Source organism: Symphalangus syndactylus, chromosome 18 (genome assembly GCF_028878055.3).
Source record: "Symphalangus syndactylus isolate Jambi chromosome 18, NHGRI_mSymSyn1-v2.1_pri, whole genome shotgun sequence".
NCBI lineage: Eukaryota > Metazoa > Chordata > Mammalia > Primates > Hylobatidae > Symphalangus > Symphalangus syndactylus.
The window spans coordinates 59,907,454-59,921,434 of record NC_072440.2 but is presented as its reverse complement, the minus strand read 5'-3'; positions in this window follow the sequence as shown (position 1 = coordinate 59,921,434).

Sequence of the window (13,981 nt, the reverse complement as noted above, 5' to 3'; positions counted from 1 at the left end):
AGAAATTTGGACACAGACACACACAAAGAGGAACAACCAGCATGTGAAGACAGAGGCAGAGATTGGAATGAGGCAGCCACAAGCCAAGGAACCACTGGAGCTCCCAGAGGCCAGAAGAGGCAAGGGAAGATCCGCCCCTAGAGGCTGCAGAGGGAGCACAGCCCTGCCAGTGCCTTGATTCGAGACTTGGAGACTTCCGGCCTCCAGAACTGGGAAAGAATAAATGTCTGCTGTTTTAAGCCCTTTCGTTTGTGGTGCTTTGTCACTGCAGCCCCAGGACTAGTACAGAATTATAACCCCTACCTTCCCCGAGGACTGCTTGTACAGAGGGTTCCCCAGGGTCCAGGTCTTAACAGATCCTCCTTGAATGTCCCGCAGCCACCGCTGATGTGCTGGAAGTCACTTCTGCTGGTTTTGATGAAGGGAAGGAAGCAGATGAGAAAGAGGGTGTATATGAGTGACTCGTTGAACCTATTGTCTATCCATAGAGAGAGGGGACGAGAGAGTGCCTTGCCCCAAGATCTGGGCCCACAGTGGCCCCTTAAGGTCAGGCCCTGTCACCCAGGCAGGGGCCAGAAGCCTAGAAGAAGAGCAACCACTGAAAGCCCTCAGCATTCCACTTAAGCCTCCACTCCAGAGCCTCAGAGCTGCCAGCTTCTTCTCCCTGATACCCCTGCAGAAACTCGGCCACCTTCTATTTAGAAGGATCAGCCATCAGATGCTTCTAAATAAATCCAATCCCTCAACCCTCCTGCTTTCCACTTGCAACTGTCTCTGTCCACTGGCACTTGGACCCAAGAGCTAATTGCAAGAGCTTCATCTTAAAGGAAACCACAAACACGCTCTCACCCACATTTTACGACTTTATAACTCACCAAATAAACCTGATTCCTATAACCATAAAACAAAGCTGAAATGTGTTGGACATGTACCAGCGAGGAGAAGCAGGAGGGGGGTGGAGATTGCCAGAGGGGGCTCTCAGCTGTGGAGTCGCGGCTCTCTGTGTGGATTTCGGCATCTCAGTCTTGCAGAAACTTAATATTCCAATCAGCACCCAAGCAAGGCGTTAGAAGCCAAGGAGTGCATGAGTGCCCCTATAGCTGGGGGAATATTACTCACCAGGTCATGGTCGGCTGCGTAAAATACAACCCTCATATATCATTATAACTGCCAGCCAACGACAGTTATAATTGAGACGGCAATAACTAGGAGAGAGTTCTTTAATTTAACATCCAATTATTACAAGTTATCACTTCTTAATAAATGTAATATAACAGACAATCAATGTTGCATGCGACGGCCCAGACTGCAATGGGATGGGAAATTTATATCCTGGGGAAAAAAATATACTCAGTGTAGTGTGTGTGCATTTGCATGCATGTGTGTGTGTGCGTGTGTGTGTGCGTGTGTGTGTGTGTTTCAGCCTTTCTAAAGTCTGCAGAGGCTGTGATAAGTGTTGCAAGACTCCAGCTATAAATAGCTGAGCTTCTCTCAATAGCTGACATTGCTGCATTTGCATATGTACAATAGCTCCAGGCCAAGGGAGAGGAAAGAGTAAGAAGGGAAAAAAAGATTTCTTCTCCCTGGTGCAAGCTCTGAGAAACAGCAAGAGGAAGGAAGTAAGGCCCCCTGGCCCAGCCGGCACCAAGGCTCAGGGGTGCAGCTGAGAATATCACCCCAAACCTAGCTTGGCAGGGCAATTTCTTTTTAAATAAAAAATTTTTTTGATGTAGGATATATATACAGAAAAGTGAACACATCACGAGTATGCAACTTGATGACTTTCTACTAGGTGTACACACCCAAGGATTCAGCACCCAGATTGATAAATAGAAATTACCAGCACCCCAAAAACAGCTCTCAAGCCCCAGCACCACTAGTTCTTACACCACCAAGATAACTACTCTTTCCTGATTTCCACCTCCATGGATTGCTTTCTCTTGTTTTTGAACTTTATGTAAATGGACTTACACAGTATATTTTCTTTTATGTGTGGCTTCTTTGGCTCAGTATTATTTTGTGAAGTTCATCCACGTCATTGCATGTCATGTGTTGCAGCAGTTTGTTCATTTTTACTTCTAGATAATATTCCACTGTGGGAATATGTCACAGTTTACACATCCATTCTATCACTGGTGGACATTTGGGTAATTATCAGTTTGGGGACTCTTACACACAGTGCTGTGATGAATATTCTTGTGTGTGACTTTGGTGAACATATGTAGATGTTTCCTAGAAGTGGAATCCTTAGGCTATAGAGTAGGTGTACGTTCAGCTTTAGTAGATGCTGAAAAATAGATCTTCAAAGTGGTTGTACCATTTCTCATTCTACCAACTATGAGAGTTCCAGTTGATCTGTATCTTCATCAATGCTTGATATTATGTTTTATTGTGTTAGCCACCCTGGTGGGTTCATGGTGGGATCTCAGTGTGTTTTAATTTGCATTTTTCTGGTGACTAATGAATGAGGTTACACACCTTTTCATGTGTTTGTCCTCTTTTGTAAAGTCCCTGATCAAGTGTTTTTGCCTGTTTTTCTCTTGAGTTGTCTTTTTTTTTTTACTCTAGATACAAATCTTTGCCACTTGCATGTATTGCAAATAGTTTTCTCCCACTCTGTGGCTTGCCTTTTTACTCTGTTGCTGTTAATAAAGAGATTTTTAATTTTTAATATTAATACAATTTTCAAATCTTTAACAGTTCTTATTCTGTGCAATACAGAATTTTGATCTTTTTTTTAAGGAAATCAGTTCAAAATGAGTTTTAGCTAGACTTCCAGAAGAAGAAATTGGTTGGGTATTTTGTTTTTGTTTTTATTTTTGTTTTTGATCCACCTACTTACCCCTCAACTCCATGCACATGGATTCAGTGGATGGAGAGTGGGATATTATTCACTCGCTGCTCACCCATCATACATTTATTCATTTATGGAGACTTATTTACTAGACACTATGCTAAGTACTAGAGTCACAGAGATGAATGTGACAGACACTGTTCATGGCCTCAAGAAATATAAAACTCCCATGAGAAAATAAGAGAAAATTCTTCGTGACCTTGAGTTTGGGAAAGATTTCTTAAATAAGACACAAAAAGAACAAAAATGCATGAGTTATACAATTTTAAAAATCAATGTATTGAACTTGATCAAAATTAAATAATTTTGCTTTATGAAAGACACTGTTAAGAAGGGCTGATTTAAAAAAAATCGCAATAATAAAGTATAATGATGTTCCTGGAAGTTTAGAGAATGATACCACGATTCCAGCCAATTTTATAGTTATTCCTCCATTTATTCATCCGCGCAATAAGTACGTTATTGCTCCATTTATTCACCTACTTAGTAAGTATTTATTGAGCACATACTATATGGCAGAGATTGTGCTAGGCCCTGGAGAATCACTGTGTCTTCAAGGAGCTCACACTCGGAGAAGAATGGGCAAGCAGACATGTTACAGGACATGATGTGACAAGGGCTGCTGTGGAAATAGATGCAGAGGTTGTAGGAACAATCAGGAGGACACCAGGAGGGCTTCCTTGAGGAGGTGATGTTTGAACTTGTCCTTGAATGATGAGTAGCAGAGAGTGTAGCCAAAGGCATGCAGACAGGAAACAGGTAGCCTGACTGTCATTTTAAGATCCAGTAGAGCATCAAATGAAAGGGCAAGATGGGAGTCTGGAGAATCGGTGGCTACATCCATGTCTGGTGGCATCTGAGTGCCATGAGGCAGATTTGCATCTGTCTGTGTAGGTGCTGGGGGATATCAGGAAGATGAGAACATACTATTGTCAGATGAAGTGCTGTCACACTGCAAATAAGAGCAGGTGATATTCAGAACAGGAATTTGGAGTTTGGTGGCCAGGTTTGGATTATGACTATAGGACCAGAGCTACTCTAGACCTTAGTTTCCTCATCTGTAAAATGGAAATGATAATGATCACGAACACTCACTGATGACCTGCTCTGTACCCAACACTGCTCTAAGAGTCATTACTTATTTAGTCTCCTCAATCTCCCCGTAAGGTAGATTTTAAATCGCTCTCCCTATTTTACAGATGAGAAAACAGAGGTCACCCAGCTGGTAAGGGTCAGAGCCAAGATGCAAGCCCAGGCCATCTTGCTCCAGGGTCTGGCTCTCTAACCATTGCTTGATGCTGTTTGATAGTGGGGCCAGCATCCTAGGGCTGCCATGAGGACTGATGGAGGCAATGCGCGTAACATCTGACTCAAGCTCAATGCTGGGGTCAGAACTCAGATTCTCTAAGTGCCAGCTGCCATTAATAAGAAGCCCAGACCATCTAGAGGCTGTGAAAGTCTCTTACCAAGGGCATTGATCTCAAACAGGACATTTTAGTCTCCTCCAACTTACACAGCCCTGCCTCCAAATATCTTACTAGAGCCCCATCCCTCAGCTCCCAGGGAAGACATGACAGAAGATTTCACAGACGAGAAATTGGAGGTTTTAAAGCCATGTGCCCACACTCACAAGGGCATCAGAGGTGAGCTGGGGTTTGAAGCCCTGTTCGTGTGCATCTCAGTGCTGTGAACTCGCTCATGCCCCATGGTCATGGAGCCCCTGCAGGGCCTGGCATCAGAGCAGGGTGGCCCCTCAGGATGTTCATGCTCAAGCCCAGTGTAGATTGATGCAGATAGTAGCAAGAGTCTGCTAAGCAAAGATAACTCATGGAAATATTTTAAAACAGACAGTATTAGTCAGCTCCAGCTGCAGTAACAAAATACCACAGACTGAGTGGCTTAAACAACAGAAATTTATATTCTCACACTTCCAGAGGCTAGAAGTCCAAGATAAAAGTGCCAGCAAATTCTGTTTCTGGTGAGTGCTGTCTTCTCTGCTTGCAGACAGCCACCTTCTTGCTGGGTCCTCACATGGCCTTTCTTCTCCTTGTGCTCTGAGAGAGATCTCTGATGTCCCTTCTTCTTCTTACAAGAACACCAGTCCTATTGGTTTAGAGCCCTGCCTTTATGACCTCATTTATTCTTAATCATCTCCCTAAAGTCCCTATATCCAAACAGTCACATTGCCAGTTGGGGCTTCAACATATGAGCCTGGGGAGGCCACAGTTCAGTCTATAACATGAGAGAATGAAAGAAAAATGAAAGTAGAGAGGGAGGAAAGAGAGACTAAAGTAACAAGCGAAGAAAACAAGAGAGATGAAGAGGGGAGTAGAAAGAGAGGGTGATAAAAGAAAAGCAAGATGGGATTATGACCTGCATAATGCCTTGAACATACCATCATTTGCTGGGGATGCTTGCAGCCACCAGAAATTGTTCATCTGGGACCTCTGGAACAACTGGGAGTTTTCTGCTGGCAAAAGATGAAGTTTGAAAACAAGTTTATATTTGAGGGTCATAAATAATAATCCTTTGATATAATGAATTTACAAAGAACAAAAATCTGGTTGCCATGGCTGGAATGCCATTCAGAAGTCAAGTAACCGAATATCTTCATTTTGCATTCAGAAAAACGGAAGCCCAGAGTGGGGAAGGCACCTGCCCCAGGTCACACAGCTCGTGCAAATCCAAGTCTTCTGACTGCACCTGCGGTGTTTCTTTCAGGAGGTCAGAGGCTGCGGAGAGAGGCAGTTATGGGCTGGGCAACCAGCATCAGAAAACAAAGAAGAATTGAAGTGTGTGAGACAGAACTAGGCTCTAAAACAAGAGCTATCAATGAGCCGAGGGCTCCCAGGATACAGAATAGGCGGACAGCTGTGCAGGTTGCACACTGAGCAAGAACCCCTGATTGAGTAAAAGACCAGTGGCGGAAACCCAGTTCCCATTCATGTACCCATGTTCCCATGTAACAGTCATGCACCCTGGCAGAGAGCTGCATTTACCCAGAGGAACAGACAGGCTTCTAATTTTCAGAAAGGCAACACATTGGCCCGCAGAGGTTCTTTGAGAAGATTAAGATTTATGGGGCACCTACTATGTGCCAGAACTTTGCAGGGATCCTACTCACATTATTTTGTTTAACCCCTCATGACTAACCCTGCAATAGGGATTGATATTTTCATCATACAGAAGGGGAAACTGAGGTGTAGAGTAGTGAAAAGACTTGTCACAAAGGTGCTGGCACATGGCTTGCTACTCAGCAATGGTAATCATGTTTGTCAAAGCCTTACTGGGGACTGCCGCTCGCCTGAGAGCTCTGCGTGCATTATTCCACCTAATATTCATGGTATTATCCCCGTGTTGGAGAAGGGAAACAGATGCTCAGAGGGGAAATAAATTTCTGAGGCCACCTGGATGTGTCCAGTTCTCCCTTTGCCCATGTGATTTCTAGGGGCTGGGACTTTTCTGTGAGGCTGGACCTCAGGCAGGTGTGGGGCTCCCCAGGCTTGGGAAGCAATTACCATAGCATCTCTTCCACCCTCATTCTCTGTCTCTTCCTGGCGCTCCCCCGCCCCCACTCCAGACCAACCCACAAGAGGTGGGAGGGACATCCCACTCCTCAGACAGAAGGCTTCACGTGGCTCCCAAACCTGGGGTGTCAGTTCCCGCAGCTCAGGCGCAGCAGCCAAACCCACCCTCCTTCTGGGGGAGGCGAGATGTGGAGAGGCTGGGGGCCCGAGCGCTCGGGCTCAGCAGCCGGACGGGCAGACTGAGGGGCTCCTTGCCAAGGGAGGTGTGATCTCCCCAGGCTCAGCGTCCTGGAGTGCGAACTTCAAACGCCCGATTCTCAACATTTGGCCATATTTTTTTTCTTACCCCAAAGCAAATCCGGCTCCAATGTGGGTTCCCAGTGCCTGGCTGGGTTGCAGTTGGCTGCTTTGTGGAGTGAGAGTAGCTGCTCACACAAGGGGGATTTGAAAGGGAAAACCTGGGTGGGGAAGAGGGGAGCAGGAAAGGGTGACTTTCCCTAAGGCTGACCTTGGGGAGGGTCATTGATGTGTGGTGGATGGGTGGATGAACAGAAAGATGGAGACATAAGCAGACAGGCACTGAGCAGGCAGTCTGGAGAGGATCGGCCCAGGACCCACACATTACCTCTCTCTCCCCTGGGCCCCTGGGCACCTTGCAGCCTTTATTATCTCACTCACCTCCCTGGACGGTGAAGGGCCCTGTCCCTGTCTGCTCTCAAGGGTCTGAGCCTTTCCAAGCTCTATATGGCTGGAGCTGAACACAGGGCCTCACATGGCCCATGCCAGAGTTGAGGGAGAAAGGAAGGAAGGAGGTGGAAGAGAAGGAAGGAGGGGAAGGTGAATCGAGGGAAGTTTGAAATATATATAAATAACATGACATCCTACACACAGTAAAGAACAATCTACTGCTATATCCACGTGCGAATCTCACAGGCATATGCATAAGCAAAAGAAGCCGGACACAAAAGGAGAGAAACTTACAATCCCATTTGCGTGAGTTTCCAAACAGGCGCAACCAAGCTATGCTAGGGGTCAGAAGAACGGTTATCTCTGGGGAAATATGAATTTGGGGGACAAGAGGTTATCTTTTGGGGTTATGGAAATGTTCTAAATCTTGTTCTGGCTGACAGTTTCATGGGTGTCTATGTATGTGAAGGCCCAACAAGTTGTACAATGAAGATTGGTGTAGCTTGGCCATACACTTTTCTAATATGTAAGTGTACAATGAAGATTGGTGTAGCTTGGCCATACACTTTTCTAATATGTAAGTGTACAGTGAAGATTGGTGTAGCTTGGCCATACGCTTTTCTAATATGTAAGTTTTGTAGCTCATTTGTTTAAATAAATACTGCAACACAAAATGGATGGATGATAAATAGGTAGGTTGATAGATGGACGGGTAGGTGGATGGATGGATGGATAGATAGGTGGGTGGATGGATAGATGAATGGACGGATAGGTAGGTGAATTGTTGGACGGATGGATGGATGGACGGACGGACGGACGGATGGATGGATGAGTGGATGGATGGATGGATGGATGGATGGATGGATGGATGGATGTGTGTGGATGGCTGGATGGATGGGGGTTAGATGGTTGGATGGATGGGTAGACAAAAGGCAGACACTCATTCAGTGGACATTTTTGTATACTTGGTGCTTGTTGGGTCCTGTGCTTGTCTTGGGACATGGAGACAAATGATCTCTAGCCTCTGCCTCCAAGGAACTCAGAGTCACTTGGGAGACCGGTGCATGCAGGCATTATAACAAAACAGGATGAAAAGAAAGGAGAGAATGAAAACATTTGCCAAGACCACCAGAAAGGTAGAATGGGATAAAAGCAGAGCCCTAGATGGAAGGCAGGTAGTACAAGAGAAAGATATGTGAAAAATAAAGATAGATGAATGGTAACTGAGTGGATGGGTGGGTGGAAGATGGCTCAATGAAGAATTTCTTTTACTCCTCAAAGGTAAAAATTGCCTTGCACATTGTAAATGTTTAATTACATGTTGTGATATTATGAAATATATTTGGTTGTCCCTGGCATAAGGCTCCTGTAACCCTTGGAATCTCTGGAGTTATGAGTGTCTTTCGTATGCTGATGAGATGACTGGTGGCTGGCGACCTCTAAATACCTTCAAGGTGAGGCCAGGAAAGACCTAGACATAATTAGAGGTTGGGACTTTCAGCCTCACCCCCACCAACCTCCTGAGAGGAAAATGGGGGTGAAGATTGAGTTGGCCACTAATGGCCAATGATTTAATCAATTAAAAACTATGTAATGAAGCCTCCATAAAAATCCCAAAGGACTGGGTTTTGGTAGCTTCCAGATAGCTGAACACGTGGAGGGTCCTTGTGGGTGGTACAGCCAGGCGAGGGCACGGAAGCTCTGTGCCCCTTTCCACGTGCCTTGCCCTACGCATCACTTCATCAGACTGTTCATCTGTGTCATTTGTAATACGCTTTATAATAAACTGGTAAACGTAAATCAGGTGTTCCCCCAAGTTTTGTGAGCCTGCTCTAGTGAATTAATTGAACCCGGAAAGGGATTTGTGGGAACCCCAGTTTATAGACAGCAGGTCAGAAGCTCCAGAGGCCTGAACCTGTGACTGGCATCTGACGTCGGGGATGGAGCCCTCAGCCTGTGGGATCTGACGCTATCTCCAGGTAGACAGTGTCAGAATTCGGTTGAATTAGAGGATACCTAGCTGGTGTCCATCAGAGAATCTGCTAGAGAAAATAATTGGTTCCGGGAGGGCAGAAATCTCTGAACATTCTGGTGACCAGAGGTGCTGTGCTGTATTAGTGATGAGACAGAATAGGAAAAAAGTGTTAGTTTTTTTTTCCTTTCTATCCTTACACATGTTGAATGAATAAATCAACTAATTGAATATGTTCGAATTCTAGTTTCTCTAGCATGTCTGAAGGCAAATATAATCAAGGAAGGGCTTTAAGCATTTTGAAGTTCTTTGGTCTAATTGTCCTCCTGCTCAGATCCAGCCTAGAGAAATAATCAGGGATACAGGAAGGGCCCGGGACACAGGTGGTCACTGTGGTTTTACTTGTAATGGCAAAGGTTGGGAGACAACCCTCAAAAAGTACCAACAGGGAACTTCGATGCAGTCACATGGGAACATTATGACCAAATAAGTCAGTGGAGAGGTGTTTTAATGACAGGAGAAAACACTTAGGAAGGAAAGTAAAGATTAAATAAAATAATTTATATATATTATAAAAGTATGTATACAATATGAACTCACAAATGTTTGTTTTGTTTTAAGTGCATAAAAAAAGGATTTAGAAAAACTTATGTCAAACCATTCTGGTGGCTTTCCCTAAGTGTCAGGAGATTTTCGTTTTCTACTTTTTTACATATTTCATGTTAACTGACCATTCCACAATTACAATGTAGGACTTTCATGATCAAGCAAAGAAAGGCCATTCCTACTTTGCCAACTTCAAGAAAAAAAAAAAAGGAAATTTGCTCTGAAAAATAATGATGATGTCAGGGATATAACCACGGCAATCAATTCCAAACTGTTTCATCTGGAAGCTGCCCCTTTTTAGTTCTCAGAGACTCCTGGGTACCTCAAAGCAAAGTCGTATTAAGAGCCTCGCATGGGGCAGATCCATTGGTCTTTTTAGATAGTCCCATCATTCCTCCAACAACATGTTTTTTGAGCACCTACTATGACCCAGGTAGGCCAATGGGCTGCAAGGGAAGCCCATTGCTGGGAGTGAGCATTTTGTTAGACGCCAAGCCTGAGTTAGCTGGAGTGTCATCTCTACCCACTCAAGCAAGGGATGAGAGGAGTGGCTCACATCTATGGAATCCTTACTTCATGCCAGGGACTTGGCATGCATCAAGACTAATCTTGATCCAGCCCTAAGACATTTGCACATCTATATTTCACAGATGAGGAAACCGAGGCTCAGAGAGGCCAGGTAACTTCCCCAAGGACACACAGCAAGGATGTGCCAGAGATAGAGCCTGTGGTTCCAAGCACAGAGCTATTCTCTCTCTGTGACCTACTTCAACTCAGGAGTCGTGACAATTGCAGCCAGTCATTGGGAGAGGAGAAACAAGAAACAATAGACAGATAATATACTGTGAGAGGCAAATCAAGTAAGACGAAAGGCAGGAAGTGACAAATATGTGCCAGTTTTTAGCCAAAAGGAGTTCAGGGACACTCTCCATGAAGTGGGGCATTTAAGCCAAGACCTGAATGAAGGAGCAAACCATGTACAGAACCAAGAAGAGTGTCCCAGGCTGCAGGCGCAGCAGGTGCAAAGGCCCTGAGGCAGGACAGAGGTGCTTGGCACAAACAAGGAACAGCAGGAGGCCAGTGGAGCTGGAGTAGGGTGAGCATGAGGGCAGAGGGAATGTGCTAGGAGGTGAAGACAATGAGGTCTCCAGAGCACATAGGGCCCTGGAGGACTGAGAAACACCTTGGGATGTTCACCATCAAAGGGTTTAGTGCAAGATCCACATTATAACAAGACCCAGCAGCCTGCTGGGAAAACAAACTGCAGTCAGGCAAGGACGGAAGTGGCTACTGCACCAGTCCAAGCGAGAGATGAGTGTGGCTTAGCAGGCGCAACCCCTCCCCACTAACAAAACAAAACAGTGATTTAACTCAGTGGAACCTGTTTATTCTGTGATGAACTCAGACAAACTGGCTTTGGAGGGACCATCTCCCTCATGAAACTCACAGGTCCAGGGCAGGTCAGGAGCAGGTTGGCTGAGAGGGTGTGGGGTCTGGAACACTCCATAGCAGGAGGAGAGCTTTGCAGGGCTGCTCAGCTGGAAGTGAAGACGTGGGAACTAGCTTCCTTGGTTGCCACCCCACTATGGGCCAGCTCCCTCAGTCAACTGTCAAAAGCTCCCAACAGCACCCACATACAACAGTCTGTGGGATTTGGTTACACCATGAGCAGAGACTGAATCTCTCTTGACCACCCAGTTACAGATGAGGAGACTGAGGCTCAGAGAGGCCAGGTAGCCTGCCTAAGGCCTCACAGGAGGTTCTCCTCTATCACATAGCTGGTGAGTGGCAGGGCCTGGGTTTGAATTGTGACAGCCTGCTCCCGGGCTCACATTGCAACAACCATCATATGGCCCTGACATCCCAGTTAATGAACAAGTATTTTATGAAATGACAAGTTTATTAATCACTGTCCTGGGGCTCCATCCTGTGGCCCCTGAGGGCAGAGAGGCACAACGTATAGAACATAGAAGGGGCCAGTGCAACGAATACTTTCCAGGGCCAGAACTCTTCAAAGCTGAAATTGGCTGTGGGCATGTGGTAGAGAGCTCTCCATCCCTGGAGGCAAACAAGCAGAAAGTAGTCAATCACTGTATACACATGGGCTTCAAATATTCAGTAGGGATATACTAGATGATCTGTATTACTTCTCCCAAACTTAACACCCTATACATGGTCAGTCATTCATCTATAGATTTATAGATGAATGGGCACCAGGCACTGGGTTAAACACAAAACCAAAAAAAAATCAACGTGGCCCCAGTCCTCATGAAGTTTACAGGGAAAGTGACAGTACAAGCATTTTGGTAACATTTGCTCTCATATCAAAAGTGTTGCCTATAGTCCAGAGATAGTTACATCATGTAACCTCATTACACTTCTCCCTAGTAGATGTTAGCATGCTCCCATTCAGAGGAGGAACTGAGGCATGAAGAAGTGCAGGGAGCTGCCCAAATCGTGTGTTAAAGACAGAGACAGGACACAAACCTTGATCTATAAAAATCTCTGTAAGAACTTTGTCCCCTACCCAAGGAATAGGTCTACAATCCCTATAGAAAATTCAGGGTCCCCTGGAAGACACTAACCACCGCCCCCCCACCCACCCCACACACACACACAGAAAAAAAAAACAACCTTCATGCCAATTTCCCTGGCCAAGGATGCTCCAGGAAAGCCCCATCTTCCTTCTTAGGCAGCAGCAGAAGACCTTCGGCAAAAGCCAGAGCACTTTCCTCTACGCTTAATGTATTCTCGACTAAATTAAAGTCATACTTCATTTTAAATTAAGGGGATTTTAAAAAAATAAAATATCTACAACATTTAAATATCATTAGTAATTACATTTTATTTTATTTCGAGCTGGTTGGGAATGTTTTATTTCTAATTAGGTACATTTGTTTTTAATATCCAGTTTACGAAACAGAGGGACCTCGCTGAACTGAATGGGGAGTGGGAGGGAACTAGCTAGGGCTAGCATGTGATTGGAGGAAGTGAGCTCTGCAGAGATCAGAAAGATCCCCAGACCACAGGTGCTGCTCCTTCAACACTCAGAGCTCTGGGACCAGCAGCTCTTCTGCCTTTGTTATTAGTCATTAAAGAAGTAATGGGGAGCATGCAAAGTTGGGCACTGGTTGAAACTTGTAATAATAATAACAGAAAACTTATTTTAACCAGCGTTTACTATATATAAAGCATTTGTACTAAGCATTTTACTACTTGAAGCACCACTGCTAATGATGATAATAATCAGCTAACATTTATTGAGTAGTTGCCATATGCCCAGCACTTCACATACAGGATTATTTTAATCCTCACAAGAAACTTTCTTAGGTAGATCCAATCCGTCATTCTCCATCTATAATCCAAAAAGCTCTGAAAACTTCAAGTATTTTTGGAATGCATCTGGCGGCAAATCCTGACCTCACCTGACAAGAGGCACTCTGAGCTCTTTGTGAACCCTTGGACTGGGAGCCAGCACAATCTGTCGCAGAAAGGCTGGCACTGCCCCAGCCGCTGGTGGTGAGACCTCTCTGAAATCTGAAAAAGACCTGGCCCTAAAAGATCTGAATGAGGGATGGTAGGCCTGTGTACTGTTTTACCAACTTTACAGGTGAGGAAATAGTTGGATATTGAAATAACTTACCTCAGGGTCACACAGCACTGGAGTGTAGATTTGAACTTACGTCTTCCTGTTATACTGTTCAGAAAACAGAGGATCAGCCCTGGCGGCCCCCACCTGTGCCCATGTCTTCCCCCCTTGGTCTTGGGGCAAGGCTTGGTGTCCCAAGTGGGACTAGAACCCAGGACTCTGCCTTGTTGCCCCATCCACCCCAGTTTAGCTAACTGGGCAGAGTATGTGTTGCCGGGCTCTGTGACTGACATGACAACATTCACCCTAAAGGAATGGGCTTGGGGTTGGCTGATTACTGAGCTAGCAGGGACCTCAGATGTTATGGAAAATCTGCAGTTAATACTTTGGGGGCATTTTCACATGAAATGTAGGTGTCTGAACTTCACGCCTACCTGTGGAATAAGAATCTTCAAGGGTGTGACCCAGAAACCTGCATTTTCAATATTCTCTCCCCATCACGATCTGATGGTGAGCAGTTCAGAATCATCTCATTCCCCCTCCACCAGCACCTGTTGTATGAATCTTCTCTCCAGCCTCCCTGACAGAAAGATGCTTGATCTGTTTTGTTTGATACCTCCAGTAATGGGGAGCTCACTCACTTTCATAGCTATTAAGTCCAAACCTTAAGCTTATGAAACATCACAGTGCTGATCCCTGGAGCCTTGCAGAAGAAACAGCTGCTTCTGCACAGGTTACCTTGACTG